Genomic DNA, 19578 nt, shown 5'->3' with positions numbered 1-19578 from the left:
GTCCACAGCAAGTGGACAACCAAAAGAAAAGCAATGACTTATCTTTGCTGAAATGGACAGGCTATCAGAGAAATCCAAGGAGAGATCTGAATCCAAGCAAGAAACATTGACAGCTGGCACTGGCTGAAGACTAGAGCCAGGCTAAATAGCAGAGCCAGGAGAGACGATCAGTGGAAACAGCTGCAATGCTAAACCCAAGGAGCAGCAGTTCCACTCAAAACCACCGGAGGGAGCCCAAGGGCAGAACTCACAAAAGTGCCATTTACAACCACCGGAGGGAGCCCAAGAACAGAATTTACAACAGCCTCCACAACGTTCACCCAGTGTGTTGCAGTAAAATGTAGCATCCTTGGCCACAAGTGCTTGTCCGCATGTCGGTCGTTAAGTGGACAGTGCCAGTAAGTGCATTGGTAAGGGCACCGATGATGTTCATGGACACGTGTTGGTACAAGGTGGGGATGCTACACCAGGAAAAAAGTGGCGGCTGAGGAAAGAGTACTGAGAGACTGCTGCTGCAGTGAGTCAGAGGAAGTCCTCTGTGTCTACCAGCCTAAATAGCAACATTTCCACGGCAAGCAGCCTGGAAATGTGCCATTTAGCATTTGGACGTGTGGGTGGTGGCTGAGAACTTTCTTTTTAATTCCAAAGGCCGGGATAGTGACATCTGAAAGCTGGGTTGGGACAAGGATTTGGAATTCCTTGATGAAGGTAAGTCAAAATTTGCAACGATAGGTACAGGGCAGGAGGCATCTGTACCAGTGTTTTGGGCAGGGTATTGGTAAGCACGTAGAAGAAGAGGCAATGGTTAGCACAGGAGCAGGAAGAGGCAGTGGTGTCACCCAATGGCACCAATCTTGTACTCAGGTCTTCTGCCAAACAAGTCAGCTGCTTAGATGACATGTGCCCGATCAAGCTGGTGGTGGTTAGGTTCTTAGTGGTCAGGCCCCTGATTATTTTTGCATGGCACAGGATGCAAATGGCCATTTTGTTTGTCTCAAAACTCTCTTTAAAAAAAGTCCCAGACTGGGAAACACCTAACTCTTTGATGAAAAAATTCAGGACTGTCTGTGCTCTGCGGAACAGTTGCCCACCTTCTCATTCTGGTCACCCCACTGCCTCTTCCTGTCTGTTTCGGTTATGATGATATCTCCCCTTCAACGTTGCTGGCCTCACTCTGCATGCCAGCTTCACAGGTTGGTTCTGTGACTTTGTCATGCATCACCTCATCTTCCACCACCGCACACCCTCCTCCTCCTGATTTCATGATTTAACAACAAGACTTAGAGGCAACTGTGTCTCATCATCTTCTTCCTCTTCTCCTTATCCCAAATTTGCCACTCCCCTCCATTATGCTCTTGTGGCCCCTGTAAGTTTTGCACATCACTAAACAGCATGTCGTCCTGTCCCTCTTGGAGCACGCAGGTTGAGAGGCCACAATCAAGAAATGTTTTGGTAAACAGCTCCTCGGCATTTCCTAGTGTGGGATCACTGGTCTCCTGGGACTCAACATGTTGGGGGGAAGGAGAATCAGGGTGCGGATTAAGTGATCCAGACTTTAGGCTTGAGAGACTGGACCATGTGGAAGATAGGGTGGTGCTGCACGCCTGCTGGAATCATTATCTGCTATCCAACTGACTACCTGTTCTCACTGCTCAGGCTTTAAAAGTGGTGGTCTTCTCTGCAAGGTCTCACAGGAACCTGTGTTGTGGTGTCGTGGGTGGGCATGTTTCTTGTGCCCCAGCAACAGGCATAGTCGCACTTGCCCCACATGTTCAGCATCTGCGTGCACCATCATCAGCACTTACACTTCCCCATACCTTAATGCATAACTTACACATTTTATAATTGCTAGGTCTCTTGAAACCAAGTTTATTTTTAATTTTAAAAAAATGGTCACCTGCAGCAATCAAAGCAGTTTTTTTGAGTTTACTCCGCGGTGATTTAATAGAAACTGCAAACTTGTATGGATTGACAATCAAATTCAATCCAGAAAAGATGCTTCCATGCTTTTTCTCAGTTTTAGAGACCACAGAAATGTCCACAGACCTTCGAACACTGTATGTCTGATAAATGGAGGCCTACAACATTTTTAAAAGCTTTTTGCAGTTTTACAAATCACGGAAATATTCACAGATAAAGTAACACTATATATAAATATCAAAAGACAGACCGTCACTTCCATACAGAGACAAGGTGTGAACAGGTGCTTACTAACAGTAGCCATCTCCATACATAACCAACAAATAGTAGCACTCTGTAGTGCTATAGCATGCAAACATGAAATATATGAAATTACAGTAATTACATTACTGCACTAGAAAATATGAAAAATTGAGAATACTTAGCACATAAATTGGTCAATTTATGTGTACCTGGCAGCCACGATAAGGTGATTTCACTTTCAAATCGAATGCCACTCATTCACTGAAGTGTATGGAAAACATAGGACAGCACTTGGATGACATCCGAGTGCAGTCCAATTTCCACGGACTCACAAAATGGACAAGATGGAGAAATTTTGTTCTCCATCCTCTTCTCAAAGTGTGCTCTCTCTCGTTTGTGACAATCAGATCACACTATACTGACACTCATATCAAACTCTTATAGCAGTTCAGCCAGAGTGTCATTTGCCTAATCATCCCGATTCTCTCACATGAAAGAATCTATAGCCATCTGTGTGTAGCCTAAGAGTATATTGATAGGTGGCAGTTATATGTAGAAACATCTAAAACTCTGTTAAATATATATGAATTGAGTTGTTTCTTTGTTTATTTTTTTATGTGCATGGATTTCTGCAAACATCAAAAAAACACTAAGTACTTTCTGAAAAACATTGTGTGCAAAATTAGCCATAGGCAGGCTGCATACAGAGGGTCAGTTAACCATGCTCTTTATAAGGTTTTCTTAAAAGATTTCTTTGCTCTGTCTGTACTGAGTCCATTGTAAGAAAAGTGTAAATCAAATGTTTGTTGTTATTCCAAAAACACTCCAAGAAAAGTGGATGAAAATGGTCCCAAATGCAATGCAATGTTTAGCATCAACAAAGAATATTTTGCATCTGGACAAAAGCATTTCAGCTCCATGAATACAATGCATTTCTTACATCAGTACTATTCAGTTTTGATACAGGATACAATTGTCGATTACATAGCTGATAAGACATGTGCTAAGATTTCAAAGAATGCTCAAAAAAAGAGAATGGACAGCACCTCTAAAAATTATACATTGATCTAATGCCACTAGGCAAAATATATATAACTGAAAGTGAGGTTCTTAGTTTAACATTCTGATCAGCCTGTTTGAAGCCCACTGCCACGTCACGACAAACCTCTCAGTGGGTCCACTTTTGTTGCCTTAAAGGAGGGACATTGTGCCCTAACCACCACCACAGCGACAATGTACTAGCAGCAACAAAAGTTAGGACCCACTGAGAGGTTCGCCATGATGTGGCAGTGGGCTTCATACAGTCTAATCAGAATGTTAAACTCATGTTGACCTATACATATTTTAGCCTAGCGGCATTAGATCAGTGTATGATTTTTGGAGATGCTGTCCATTCTCTTTTCTCAGCATAAGGTTTCAAAAAAGTCTAAAAGTTTGACCAACATTTCAATGTTATACATTAAACAGAGAATAAATGCACTGTTTACTTCACTGGACTTAATGGATCCAGGGGTTTTATCTTTATTATCTTTGAAAGGATCATCAATGCATGGGATTTTGTCTCTGTCTCCTCCCAAAGTTACATCTGTGTGCTGCCTGTTTATCTATATGAAAGCATTCCTACTGTGAAGAAAGATCTATATCTTTGTAAGTGTTAAGGCCCCGTCTCACTAAGCGATTTACCAACGATCACGACCAGCAATATGACCTGGCCGTGATCGTTGGTAAGTCGCTGTGTGGTCGCTGGGGAGCTGTCACACAGACCGCTCTCTCCAGCGACCAACGATCAGGGGAACGACTTCGGCATCGTTGAAACTGTCTTCAACGATGCCGAAGTCCCCCTGCAGCACCCGGGTAACCAGGGTAAACATCGGGTTACTAAGCGCAGGGCCGCGCTTAGTAACCCGATGTTTACCCTGGTTACCAAAAAAAACAAACAGTACATACTCGCCTTTCGGTGTCCAGGTCCCTTGCCGTCTGCTTCCTGCTCTGACTGAGCCGCCGTACACTGAGAGCAGAGTGCAGCGGTGACGTCACTGCTGTGCTCTCACTTCTCACTGTACGGCCGGGAGTCAGTGAGAGCAGGAAGCAGACGGCAAGGGACCTGACGGACATCAGAAGGCGAGTATGTACTGTTTGTTTTTTTTTACATTTACGCTGGTAACCAGGGTAAACATCGGGTTACTAAGCGCGGCCCTGCGCTTAGTAACCCGATGTTTATCCTGGTTACCAGTGAAGACATCGCTGGATCGCGCTTAGTAACCCGATGTTTACCCTGGTTACCAGGGTAAATGTAAAAAAAAACAAACAGTACATACTCACCATCTGATGTCCATCAGGTCCCTTGCCGTCTGCTTCCTGCTCTGACTGAGTGCCGCCGTACAGTGAGAGCACAGCACAGCAGTGACGTCACCGCTGCGCTCTGCTCTCACTGTACGGCGGCACTCAGTCAGAGCAGGAAGCAGACGGCAAGGGACCTGACGGACATCAGATGGTGAGTATGTACTGGTTTTTTTTTTTGGTAACCAGGGTAAACATCGGGTTACTAAGTGCGGCCCTGCGCTTAGTAACCCGATGTTTACCCTGGTTACCCGGGTGCTGCAGGGGGACTTCGGCATCGTTGAAGACAGTTTCAACGATGCCGAAGTCCTTCCCCTGATCGTTGGTCGCTGGAGAGAGCTGTCTGTGTGACAGCTCCCCAGCGACCACACAACGACTTACCAACGATCACGGCCAGGTCGTATCGCTGGTCGTGATCGTTGGTAAATCGCTATGTGAGACGGGGCCTTAAAGGTACCTTCACACTAAACGACTTTGCAACGAGAACGACAACGATCCGTGACGTTGCAGCGTCCTGGATAGCGATATCGTTGAGTTTGACACGCAGCAGCGATCTGGATCCCGCTGTGATATCGCTGGTCGTTGCTGAAAGTCCAGAACCTTATTTGGTCGTCAGATCGGCGTGTATCGTCGTGTTTGACAGCAAAAGCAACGATGCCAGCAATGTTTTACAATGGTAACCAGGGTAAATATCGGGTTACTAAGCGCAGGGCCGCGCTTAGTAACCCGATATTTACCCTGGTTACCATTGTAAAAGTTAAAAAAAAAACACTACATACTCACCCTCTGATGTCTGTCACGTCCCCCGGCGTCCGCGCTGCTGCTCAGAGCTTCCTGCACTGAATGTGTCAGTGCCGGCCGTAAAGCAAAGCACAGCAGTGACGTCACCGCTGTGCTTTAGGGCCGGCGCTTACACAGTGCAGGGAAGCTGAAGGCGAGGGACGCGACAGACACGGCAATGTAAGTATGTAGTGTTTGTTTTTTTTTACATTTACACTGGTAACCAGGGTAAACATCAGGTTACTAAGCGCAGCCCTGCGCTTAGTAACCCGATGTTTAGCCTGGTTACCCGGGGACTTCAGCATCGTTGATTGCTGGAGAGCTGTCTGTGTGACAGCTCTCCAGCGACCACACAGCGATGCTGCAGCGATCGGCATCGTTGTCGATATCGCTGCAGCGTCGCTTAATGTGACGGTACCTTTAGGGTATGTGCACACGTCAGGATTTCTTGCAGAAATTTCCTGAAGAAAAACGGAAATTTTCTGCAAGAAATCCGCATTTTTTTTTTGCGTCTTTTTCCCGTTTTTTTTTCACGTTTTTTTTAGCATTTTGCAAGCGTAATTAGCTTGCAGAATGCTAAAGTTTTCCAAGCGATCTGTAGCATCGCTTGGAAAACTGATTGACAGGTTGGTCACACTTGTCAAACATAGTGTTTGACAAGTGTGACCAACTTTTTACTATAGATGCTGCCTATGCAGCATCAATAGTAAAAGATAGAATGTTTAAAAATAATAAAAAAAATTAAAAAAAAGGTTATACTCACCTGCAGACAGCTGATGTCCTCAGCGGCGTCCGTTCCTATAGATGCTGTGTGTGTGCAGGACCTTCGATGACGTCGCGGCTTGTGATTGGTCGCGTGAGCGGTCACATGAGCGGTCACGCGACCAATCACAAGACCGTGATATCATCGCAGGTCCTTCACACAGACCATCTAAAGGAACGGAAGCGACAGCATGCCTCCGGGGCCATCGAGGGCGAGTATATCACTATTTTTCATTTTAATTCTTTTTTTTTTACCAATTATATGGTACCCAGTCCGTGGAGGAGAGTCTCCTCTCCTCCACCCTGGGTACCAACCGCACATAATCTGCTTATCTGCATGGTGTGCACAGCCCCGTGCGGGAAGAAAGCAGATCAATGCACTCTTAGGTGTGCGGGATCCCTGCAATTCCGCAAATTTAATAAACATGTTGCTTTTTTTTCCGCGATGCGATTTTTTCACGGAAAAAAATGCAACATTTGCACAAAAAATGTGGAATACCCTGTAAATAATAGGAGGCATTTGTTAGCGTTTTTTTCGCGTTTTTATCATGTTTTTATAGCGAAAAAACGCGAAAAATCCTGAACGTGTGCACATGGCCTTAAGGCTAAGTCACACATAACGATATCGTTAACGATATCGTTGCAACGTCACGCTTTTGGTAACGTAGCAACGATCCCCACTAACGATCTCGTTATGTGTGACAGCGACAAACGATCGGGCCCCTGCTGGGAGATCGTTGGTCGATGGGAATGATCAGGACCTTTTTCTGGTCGCTGATCACCCGCTGTCATCGCTGGATCGGCGTGTGTGACGCCGATCCAGCAATGTGTTCACTTGTAACCAGGGTAAATATCGGGTTATTAAGCGCAGGGCCGCGCTTAGTAACCCGATATTTACCCTGGTTACCATTGTAAAAGTTAAAAAAAAAACAGTACATACTCACATTCTGATGTCTGTCACGTCCCCCGGCGTCCACAGGGTTAAAACTGCTTTCGGCAGGAGCGCTGGTAATGCACGTGCTGCTGCCGAGAGCTTCCCTGCACTGAATGTGTCAGCGCCGGCCGTAAAGCAGAGCACAGCGGTGACGTCACCGCTGTTACTGCCGGCGCTGACATATTCAGTGCAGGGAAGCGCGCTCCTGTCGAAAGCAGTTTTAACCCTGTGGACGCCGGGGGACGTAACAGACATCAGAATGTGAGTATGTAGTGTTTTTTTTTCAACTTTTACAATGGTAACCAGGGTAAATATCGGGTTACTAAGCGCGGCCCTGCACTTAGTAACCCGATGTTTACCCTGGTTACCCGGGTGCTGCAGGGGGACTTCGGCATCGTTGAAGACAGTTTCAACGATGCCGAAGTCGTTCCCCTGATCGTTGGTCGCTGTAGAGAGCTGTCTGTGTGACAGCTCCCCAGTGACCACAGAACGACTTACCAACGATCACGGTCAGGTCGTATCGCTGGTCGTGATCGTTGGTAAGTCGTTTAGTGTAACGGGGTCGTGATCGTTGGTAAGTCGTTTAGTGTAACGGTACCTTTAGCCAGTAGATAGAAAAATATTTAGAACTAGATGTTAGCCCGATTCTAAAGCATCAGGTATTCTAGAATATGTTTGTAGTTTATTTATGAAGATTTAAGAATAATACATTGAATACACAGGATTCGGCCAACCGCGACCAATTAGCGAAGCGTGGTTCAAATCCTGTGCCAATTCGCTGCCGGACTGCGCCTGTTGCTGATTATTTGCGGCCGGCCACGTAGTATATAGCACAGCCACGTAGTATATAACAGCCCACGTAGTAAATAGCTCAGCCACGTAGTATATTGCACAGCCACATAGTATATTGCACAGCCACGTAGTATATAGCACAGCCACGTAGTATACAGCACAGCCACGTAGTATATAACACAGCCCACTGAGTATATAGCCCAGCCCACAGAGTGTATAACAGCCCATGTAGCATATAACACAGCTCACGTAGTATATAACAGCCCACGCACGCAGTATATAACACAGCCGACGCAGTGTATAACACAGCCCATGTAGTGTATAACACAGCCCACATAGTGTATAACATAGCCCATGTAGTATATAACAGCCCACGTAGTGTATAGCACAAACCATGTAGTATATAGCAAAGCCCACATAGTATATAACAGCCCATGTAGTGTATAACACAGCCACATAGTATATAGCACAGCCCACATAGTATATAGCACAGCCACGTAGTATATTGCACAGCCACGTAGCATATTGCACAGCCACGTAGTATATTGCACAGCCACTTAGTATATAGCACAGCCACGTAGTATATTGCACAGCCACGTAGTATATAGCACAGCCACGTAGTATATTGCACAGCCCACAGAGTATATAGCACAGCCCACGTAGTATATAGCACAGCCACATAGTATATAGCACAGCCCACGGAGTATATAGCACAGCCATGTAGTATATAACACAGCCCACGGAGTACATAGCACAGCTCACGGAGTGCGTAACAGCCCACATAGCATATAACACAGCCATGTAGTTTATAACAGCCCACGTAGCATGTAACACAGCTCACATAGTATATAACAGCCCACGCACGCAGTATATAACACAGCCCACGTAATGTATAACACAGCCCATGTAGTGTATAACACAGCCCATGTAGTGTATAACACAGCCCACGTAGTATATAGCACAGCCCACACAGTATATAGCACAGCCCACGTAGTATATAACAGCCCATGTAGTGTATAACACAGCCACATAGTATATAGCACAGCCCACGTAGTATATTGCACAGCCACGTAGTATGTTGCACAGCCACGTAGTATATTGCACAGCCCACATAGTATATTGCACAGCCCACGTAGTATATAGCACAGGCCATGTAGTATATTGCACAGCCCATGTAGTATATTGCACAGCCCACGTAGTATATTCCACAGCCCATGTAGTATATTGCACAGCCCACATAGTATATTGCACAGCCCACGTAGTATATTGCACAGCCCACGTAGTATATAGCAATGTGGGCATCATATTCCTGTTAAAAAAAAAGAATTAAAATAAAAAATAGTTATATACTCACCTTCCGTTGGCCCCCGGATCCAGGCGAAGGATCTCATGTGTTTTTTCATAGATTTCACAAGCCATTAAGCTATACACATTTCATGTATCGCACATTTCCTTGCTTAAGTACAGTTGAGTGCAGCCATTGATCTATTTACTATGTAAGACTTTTTTGGTTATGCACCAGTTCAGACTAGATTGCTGTTCAGTCAGTTTTCCTATATTTACTATGTACTATTTTTTCTGACTTGAACGCCCCGCCCTTCACCATGCTGTGATTTTAATTACATCCAAACACAGTTGGTTCTGACCTTCCTATAAATGAAGGCTTTACCATGTTATTAGCCATAGTTAAGTGTTCACACTAGGCAGTCAGTTCAGTTACCCATCCGATCTGAGATTACCTTGACGTTTGGTGGATGGGCTCACATTTTTTGGCCAAATCTTGTGCTAAGCATCTCATGTGTTTTTTCATAGATTTCACAAGCCATTAAGCTATTCACATTTCATGTATTACACACTTCCTTTCTTAAGTACAGTTGAGTGCAGCCATTAATCTATTTACTATGTAAGACTTTTTTGGTTATGCACCAGTTCAGACTAGATTGCTGTTCAGTCAGTTTTCCTATATTTACTATGTACTATTTTTTCTGACCTGAACGCCCCGCCCTTCACCATGCTGTGATTTTAACCCCTTAAGCCCCGAGGGTGGTTTGCACGTTAATGACCGGGCCAATTTTTACAATTCTGACCACTGTCCCTTTATGAGGTTATAACTCTGGAACGCTTCAACGGATCTTGGCGATTCTGACATTGTTTTTTCATGAGATATTGTACTTCATGATAGTCATAAAATTTTTTCGATATAACTTGTGTTTATTTGTGAAAAAAATGGAAATTTGGCAAAAAGTTTGAAAATTTCACAATTTTCCAACTTTGAATTTTTATGCCCTTAAATCACAGAGATACGTCACCCAAAATACTTAATAAGTAACATTTCCCACATGTCTACTTTACATCAGCACAATTTTGGAACCAAAATTTTTTTTAGTTAGGGAGTTATAAGGGTTAAAAGTTGACCAGCAATTTCTCATTTTTACAACACCATTTTTTTTTAGGGACCACATCTCATTTGAAGTCATTTTGAGGGGTCTATATGATAGAAAATACCCAAGTGTGACACCATTCTAAAAACTGCACCCCTCAAGGTGCTCAAAACCACATTCAAGAAGTTTATTAACCCTTCAGATGTTTCACAGGAATTTTTGGAATGTTTAAATAAAAATGAACATTTAACTTTTTTTCACACAAAATTTACTTCAGCTCCAATTTGTTATATTTTACCAAGGGTAACAGGAGAAAATGGACACTAAAAGATGTTGTACCATTTGTCCTGAGTACGCCGATACCCCATATGTGGGTGTAAACCACTTTTTGGGCACATGACAGAGCTCGGAAGCGAAGGAGCGCCATTTGAGTTTTCAGTGCAAAATTGACTGGAATTGAGATGGGACGCCATGTTGTGTTTGGAGAGCCCCTGATGTGCCTATTTTTTTTCAAAAAATGATCTTTTCGCCCCCAATTTTTTATTTTCCCAAGGGTAAGAGAAGAAATTGGACCCCAAATGTTATTGTGCAATTTGTCCTGAGTACGCTGATACCCCATATGTGGGTGTGTAAACCATTGTTTGGGTGCATGGCAGAGCTCGGAAGGGAAGGAGCGCCATTTGACTTTTCAATGCAAAATTGACTGGAATTGAGATAGGACACCATGTAGCGTTTGGAGAGCCCCTGATGTGCTTAAACATTAAAACCCCCCACAAGTGACACCATTTTGGAAAGTAGACCCCCTAATGAACTTATCTTGATGTGTTTTGAGAGCTTTGAACCCCCAAGTGTTTCACTACAGTTTATAACGCAGAGCCGTGAAAATAAAAATTCTTTTTTTTTTTCAGAAAAATGATTTTTTAGCCCCCAGTTTTGTATTTTCACAAGGGTAACAGGATAAATTGGATGCCAAAAGTTGTTGTCCAATTTGTCCTGAGTACGCTGATACCCCATACGTGGGGGGGAACCACTGTATGGGCGCATGGCAGAGCTCGGAATGGAAGGAGCGCCATTTGGAATGCAGACTTAGATGGATTGGTCTGCAGGCGTCATGTTGCATTTGCAGAGCCCCTGATGTACCCAAACAGTACAACCCCCCACAAGTGACCCCATATTGGAAACTAGACCTCCCAAGGAACTTATCTAGATGTGTTTTGAGAGCTTTGAACTCCCAAGTGTTTCACTACAGTTTATAACGCAGAGCCGTGAAAATAAAAATTCTTTTTTTTTTTCAGAAAAATGATTTTTAGCCCCCAGTTTTGTATTTTCACAAGGGTAACAGGATAAATTGGACCCCAAAAGTTGTTGTCCAATTTGTCCTGAGTAAGCTGATACCCCATATGTGGGGGGGGAACCACTGTTTAGGTGCATGGAAGAGCTCGGAAGGGAAGGAGCGTCATTTGGAATGCAGACTTAGATGGATTGGTCTGCAGGCGTCATGTTGCATTTGCAGAGCCCCTGATGTACCCAAACAGTATAAACCCCCCATAAGTGACCCCATATTGGAAACTAGACCTCCCGAGGCCTTATCTAGATGTGTTTTGAGAGCTTTGAACCCCCAAGTGTTTCACTACAGTTTATGTTGTGAAATTGGATTCTGGGCTCCCCCGGTGGCCACTTGTGGAATTGTACTTGTGTGCATCATCCCCTCTGTTCACCTGCTCCTATCAGGATGTGGGAGTCGCTATATAACCTTGCTCCTCTGTCAGTTTCATGCCGGTCAACAATGTAATCAGAAGCCTTTCTGTGCATGTTCCTGCTACTAGACAACTCCCAGCTAAGTTGGACTTTTGTCCTTGTGTGTTTTTGCATTTTGTTCCTGTTCACAGCTGCTGTTTCGTTACTGTGTCTGGAAAGCTCTTGTGAGCGGAAATTGCCACTCTGGTGTTATGAGTTAATGCTAGAGTCTTAAAGTAATTTCTGGATGGTGTTTTGATAGGGTTTTCTGCTGACCATGAAAGTGCCCTTTCTGTCTTCTTTCTATCTAGTAAGCGGACCTCGATTTTTGCTAAACCTATTTTCATACTACGTTTGTCATTTCATCTAAAATCACCGCCAATATATGTGGGGGCCTCTGTCTGCCTTTTGGGAAAATTTCTCTAGAGGTGAGCCAGGACTGTCTTTTCCTCTGCTAGGATTAGGTAGTTCTCCGGCTGGCGCTGGGCATCTAGGGATAAAAAACGTAGGCATGCTACCCGGCCACTTCTAGTTGTGCGGCAGGTTTAGTTCATGGTCAGTATAGTTTCCATCTTCCAAGAGCTAGTTCTCATATATGCTGGGCTATGTTCTCTCGCCATTGAGAATCATGACAAGTTTATAACGCAGAGCCGTGAAACTAAAAATTATTTTTTTTTCAGAAAAATGATTTTTTAGCCCCCAGTTTTGTATTTTCACAAGGGTAACAGGATAAATTGGACCCCAAACGTTGTTGTCCAATTTGTCCTGAGTACGCTCATACCCAATATGTGGGGGGGAACCACTGTTTGGGCGCATGGCAGAGCTCGGAAGGGAAGGAGCGCCATTTGGAATGCAGACTTAGATGGATTGGTCTGCAGGCGTCATGTTGCATTTGCAGAGCCCCTGATGTACCCAAACAGTATAAACCCCCCATAAGTGACCCCATATTGGAAACTAGACCTCCCAAGGAACTTATCTAGATGTGTTGTGAGAACTTTGAACCCCCAAGTGTTTCACTACAGTTTACAACGCAGTACCGTGAAAATAAAAAATCCTTTTTTTCCCACAAAAATGATTTTTAGCCCCCCAAATTTTTATGTTCCCAGAGCTAACAAGAGAACTTAGACCCCAAAAGTTGTTGTCCAATTTGTCCCGAGTACGCTGACGCCCCATATGTTGGGGTAACCCCCTGTTTGGGCGCACGGGAGAGCTCGGAAGGGAAGGAGCACTGTTTTACTTTTTCAACGCAGAATTGTCTGGAATTGAGATCGGACGCCATGTCGCGTTTGGAGAGCCCCTGATGTGCCTGAACAGTGGAAACTCCCCAATTCTACCTGAAACTAATCCAAACACACCCCTAACCCTAATCCCAACTGTAACCCTAACGACACCCCTAACCCTGACACACCCCTAATTCTAATCCCAACCCTAATCCCAACCGTAAATGTAATCCAAACCCTAACCCTAACTTTAGCCCCAACCTTAACCCTAACTTTATCCCCAACCCTAACTTTAGCCCCAACCCTATCCCTAACTTTAGCCCCAACCCTAACTTTAGCTCCAACCCTAGCCCCAACCCTAACTTTAGCTCCAACCCTAGCCCCAACCCTAACCCTAACCCTAGCCCTAACCCTAACCCTAGCCCTAACCCTAACCCTAGCCCTAATCCTAGCCCTAACCCTAGCCCTAGCCCTAACCCTAGCCCTAACCCTAGCCCTAACCCTAGCCCTAACCCTAGCCCTAACCCTAACCCTAGCCCTAATGGGAAAATGGAAATAAATACATTTTTTTTAATTTTATTATTTTTCCCTAACTAAGAGGGTGATGAAGGGGGGTTTGATTTACTTTTATAGCGTTTTTTATATCGGATTTTTATGATTGGCAGCCGTCACACACTAAAAGACGCTTTTTATAGCAAAAAAGTTTTTTCGTCTCCACCTTTTGAGACCTATAATTTTTCCGTATTTTGGTCCACAGAGTTATGTGAGGTCTTGTTTTTTGCGGGACGAGTTGACGTTTTTATTGGTATCATTTTCGGACATGTGACAGTTTTTGATCGCTTTTTATTCGGATTTTTGTGAGGCAGGATGACCAAAAACCAGCTATTCATGAATTTCTTTTGGGGGAGGCGTTTATACCGTTCCACGTTTAGTAAAATTGATAAAGCAGTTTTATTTGTCGGGTCAATACGATTACAGCGATATCTCATTTATATCATTTTTTATGTTTTGGCGCTTTTATACGATAAAAGCTATTTTATAGAAAAAATAATTATTTTGGCATCGCTTTATTCTGAGGACTATAACTTTTTTATTTTTTTGGCTATGATGCTATATGGCAGCTCGTTTTTTGCGGGACAAGATGATGTTTTCAGCGATACCATGGTTATTTATATCCGTCTTTTTGATCGCGTGTTATTTCACTTTTTGTTCGGCGGTATGATAATAAAGCGTTGTTTTTTGGCTTATGTTTTTTTTTTTTTTTTACGGTGTTCACTGAAGGGGTTAACTAGTGGGACAGTTTTATAGGTTGGGTCGTTACGGACGCGGCGATACTAAATATGTGTACTTTTATTGTTTTTTGTTTTTTTTTTAGATAAAGAAATGTATTTATGGGAATAATATTTTTTTTTTCTTCTTTATTTAGGAATTTTTTTTTTTTTTTTTTACACACGTGGAAATTTTTTTTTTTAACTTTTTTACTTTGTCCCAGGGGGGACATCACAGATCGCCGATCTGATAGATTGCATAGCACTCTATCAGATCGGCGATCTCATTCACATCGCCGCAGGCTTACCAGCGCCTGCACGGCACCCGGAAGTACTCCCTGCAGGACCCGGATGCAGCCCCGTGGCCATTTTGGATCCGGGGCCTGCAGGGAGGAGACGTTCGGTACAAGGTGAGTACATTCCCTTGTACCGATCATCTCAGGGAAGCACGCAGGGAGCCCCCTCCCTGCGCGATGCTTCCCTGTACCGCCAGTACACCGCGATCATGTTTGATTGCGGTGTGCCGGGGGTTAATGTGCCGGGGGCGGTCCGTGACTGCTCCTGGCACATAGTGCCGGATGTCAGCTGTGATAGGCAGCTGACACCCGGCCGCGATCGCTATGATGTACTATCCCATCACTGGGAATTAAGTCCCAGGTCACCTTGACGGGATAGAACGTCATATGGGATTAAGGGGTTAATTACATCCAAACACAGTTGGTTCTGACCTTCCTATAAATGAAGGCTTTACCATGTTATTAGCCATAGGTAAGTGTTCACACTAGGCAGTCAGTTCAGTTACTCATCCGATCTGAGATTACCTTGACGTTTGGTGGATGGGCTCACATTTTTTGGCCAAATCTTGTGCTAAGCATCTCATGTGTTTTTTCATAGATTTCACAAGCCATTAAGCTATTCACATTTCATGTATTGCACATTTCCTTGCTTAAGTACAGTTGAGTGCAGCCATTGATATATTTACTATGTAAGACTTTTTTGGTTATGCACCAGTTCAGACTGGATTGCTGTTCAGTCAGTTTTCCTATATTTAAAATAAAAAATAGTTATATACTCACCTTCCGTTGGCCCCCGGATCCAGGCGAAGTGTTTTCCGATGCTCCTCGATCGCTCCGGTCCCAAGACTGCATTGCGGTCTTGCGAGATGATGACGTAGCGGTCTCGCGAGACCGCTACGTCATCATCTCGAGAGATCGCAATGCATGGAGCGGTCACCGGAGGATCACGAGGAACGGGAAAAGCCTGTTCTGGATCCGAGGGGCTGACGGACGGTGAGTATATAACTATTTTTTTTTTTTTTTTAACATTAGATCTTTTTACTATTGATGCTGCATAGGCAGCATCAATAGTAAAAAGTTGGTCACACAGGGTTAATAACAGCGTTAATGGAGTGCGTTACACCACGGCATAACACGGTCCATTAACGCTGCCATTAACCCTGTGTGAGCGCTGACTGCGGGGAGTAAGGAGCGGCCATTTTGCCGCCAGACTGTGCCCGTCGCTGATTGGCCGTGGCTGTTTTGCCGCGACCAATCAGCGACTTGGGATTTCCGTGACAGACAGACAGAAAGACAGATAGAAAGACGGAAGTGACCCTTAGACAATTTTATTTAGAATTGAGAGTCCTCAGTGGTTGATACCTTTTAATGGCTAACTGAAAAGATGGTAACAAATTGCAAGCTTTCGAGACTACTCAGGTCTCTTCATCAGGCATAGACTAATACAAAATCTGAAGAATCACATATTTATACACACCACCGCACAGAAATAATTCAATAGATAAGACAAGTGACGTGAAGCAGAACTATCATTATGGGAGAGGGATTATTATTATTATTTAATTATATAGCACCATTGATTCCATGGTGCTGTACATGAGAAGGGGTTACATACAAATTACAGATAACACTTACCGTAAGCAAACTAACAATTACAGACTGATACAGAGGGGCGAGGACCCTGCCCTTGTTGGCTTACATTCTACAGGAGGTGGGGATGGAGACAATAGTTTGAGGGTTGAAGGAGCTCCGGCGTTGGTGAGGCGGTAGCTTCGGTAGTGGTGAGGAGGCAGCAAGCTCAGTGCAGGCTGTAGGCTTTCCTGAAGAGGTGGGTTTTCAGGTTCCGTCTGAAGGATCCGAATGTGGTTGATAGTCGGATGTGTTGGGGCAGAGAATTCCAGAGGATGGGGGATATTCTGGAGAAGTCTTGGAGGCGGTTGAGTGAGGAGCGGATAAGTGTAGAGGAGAGAAGGAGGTCTTGTGAGGACCAGAGATTACGTGAGTGAAGATATCAGGAGATTAGTTCAGAGATATATGGAGGAGACAGGTTATGGATGGCCTTGTAGGTCAGTATTAGTAGTTTGAACTGGATACGCTGAGGGAATGGGAGCCAGTAAAGAGATTAGCAGAGAGGGGAAGCGGAGGAGTAGCGAGGAGAGAGATGAATTAGTTGGGCAGCAGAGTTAAAGATGGACTGGAGAGGTGAAAGGGTGTTAGCAGGGAGGCCACAGAAAAGGATGTTGCAGTAGTCAAGGCAGGAGATGATGAGGGCATGCACAAGCATTTTAGCAGATTGACGGTTGAGGAAAGGACGGATTCTGGAGATATTTTTGAGCTGGAGGCGACAGGAGGTGGAAAGAGCTTGGATGTGCAGTTTGAAGGACAGGGCAGAGTCAAGGGTTACTCCGAGGCAGCGGACTTCCTGTACTGGGGAAAGCGTGATGTTATTAATTGCGATAGATAGGTCAGGTATGGAAGATCTATGAGATGGAGGAAAGATGTTGAGTTCAGATTTGTCCACATTGAGTTTGAGGAAGCGAGAGGAGAAGAAGGAGGATATGGCTGATAGACACTCCGGGATTCTGGACAGCAGGGAGGTGACGTCTGGGCCAGAAAGGTAGATCTGAGTGTCATCAGCATAAAGGTGGTACTGGAATCCATGGGACTTTATGAGTTGTCCCAGGCCAAGTGTATAGAATGAGAAGAGTAGGGGTCCTAGAACAGAGCATGGGGGAATCCAACAGAGAGAGGGTGGGATGAGGAGGTAGTGTGGGAGTGGGAGATGTTGAATGTGCGGTGGGAAAGGTATGAGGAGATCCAGGATAGTGCAAGATCTTTGATGCCAAAGGAGGAAAGGATCTGTAGTAGGAGGCAGTGGTCAACTGTGTCAAAAGCAGAGGACAGGTCTAGGAGGAGGAGTACAGAGTATTGTTCGTTAGCTAGAGGGATAAATAATGGTGGCCATAAATATTGGAACAGTTCATAGATAAGGAGTGTGAAAGTTTTATTGTCCTCTGATTGGGGTCTGGTTCTGCGTTGTGATGTCCCCACAAGGTCTGAGGAGCAAATTCCTTAATTGGTGTAAAAAGACATAAATCCATGTGACACTTTCATTCCTGCACTGACTGTGTCAAATATTGTTGTGAGTTTATACTCCCAGACCCTTCTGTCTCTTTGAGATTTGAAGTTACCCTTTAATAAAAGTAGTTTCATGTCCATGGTGCTGTGATCAAGGATACAAAAATGTTTAGACCCATTCTTTTTTTCTCTTATTGCATGGTGGTGAGAATTCATCCTTGTTCTAAGCTTTTGCCCTGTCTCCCCTACATACAGACCCCCAGATTGACATTTGGTACAAACAATTAAATACACCACAATATATGTGATGCAGCTGAAAGTACCTGGTATCTTGTAGTCCTGATGTGAATTGGGGATCTTTATCTTGTCCATGGTCATTATAAATGGATGGGTTTTACATTTTTTCTGGTTGCAGGGAAAGGTTCCTGCAGCTGTTGGAGAGGATGGAGCTTCTGACAATGATTTTTCTTAGATTTAGGGGCTGCCTAAATCACAGTAGTGGGGGTCTGGAAAAATGGATTGTAATCAGGCATCTTTTTGTAGTAAAGGCTGTAATTTCCGTGCAGCTCCCCTTAGCACCTCCAGATTTGGATTGTAGGTGACTACTAGAGGCACCCGGTGATTTTCATCGTTAGCTTTGTAATTTAGCAGCTGATTCCTTGATATTCTGGTGGCTCTTGTAATTTGGTTTTGAATTTTTCTTGGACGGTAGTCTTGATTCAAAAAGGTTTTTCTGAGGCGACCAAGGTGTTCAACTCTGTCCACGGGGTTGGAACATATACGATTGTATCTGATGGCTTGGCTGTAGACAATAGAGTTTTGTATGTGTTTTGGATGGAAAATTTGGTGATATATCCTTCATTCATCTTCTTTATATTTTAGGATACTCAGCAAAGCTATAGAGTTCCAAAATCTGTAATGCTTATGATTTTATACCCATTGTGTGTATAGTTACAGTATATAATTTCCTCTCTTAATTCACTCATAGTCTTGCTTGTTTTTTCCGCTGTAGTTGTACCCTATTGTTTAGGGTGCTTTCACATTGCATTGTGGCATGGGATTTGCGCGTATGCGCTGACGGCCCATTGACTATAATGGTGCCCGCAGAGCAAACGTCCTTTCTGTCATGAATCATTTTTGGGCATGTATGCCTACTGGAGGCAGACACCCCGAAGCAGTCTATTACATCTGGGTGTCCGCCTCCAGTAGGTGTTCACTCCCGAAAATGATGCACATCAGAGCCTCGTCGGCACATAATTCTGAATCCCGTTTTGCGGGGTGTTCGGACGTAAGTCCTAATGGGACCACAGAAAAGGTGCCTGGACATGATCTGAAAGCACCCTTAATGTTTTATATACTGTATGTCCACTGTAGGGCCTTCATCAGGCTTCCTGCACTTACATAAGTTTTGATGCATTAAGTACTATTATTAGTACACAAAGTTTATGTATCATATCTACTTAACATGGGATCATCTTCAAATCTTTTATAGATGTCAGTAATCTCTAATGTACTTTGGCAGATAATATCTTTATTGCATGATGTACCTGCATGTATATGGAATGGGGAAAATAAGTATTTGATACACTGACCATTTTGCAAGTTTTCTCACCTACAAAGAATGGAGAGGTCTGTCATTTTTATCGTAGGTACACTTCAACTGTGAGACAGAAATTAAAAATAAAAACCAGAAAATCACATTGTATGATTTTTAAATAATTAATTTGCATGTTATTACGTGAAATAAGTATTTGATCACCTACCAACCAGCAAGAATTCTGGCTCTCACAGACTAGTTTTTCTTTATATAGCTTTTTTTATGTCTTG

Source organism: Ranitomeya variabilis, chromosome 7 (assembly GCF_051348905.1).
Source record: "Ranitomeya variabilis isolate aRanVar5 chromosome 7, aRanVar5.hap1, whole genome shotgun sequence".
In the NCBI taxonomy this organism is placed as follows: Eukaryota; Metazoa; Chordata; class Amphibia; order Anura; family Dendrobatidae; genus Ranitomeya; species Ranitomeya variabilis.
Note: the sequence above shows the minus strand (reverse complement) of the source record.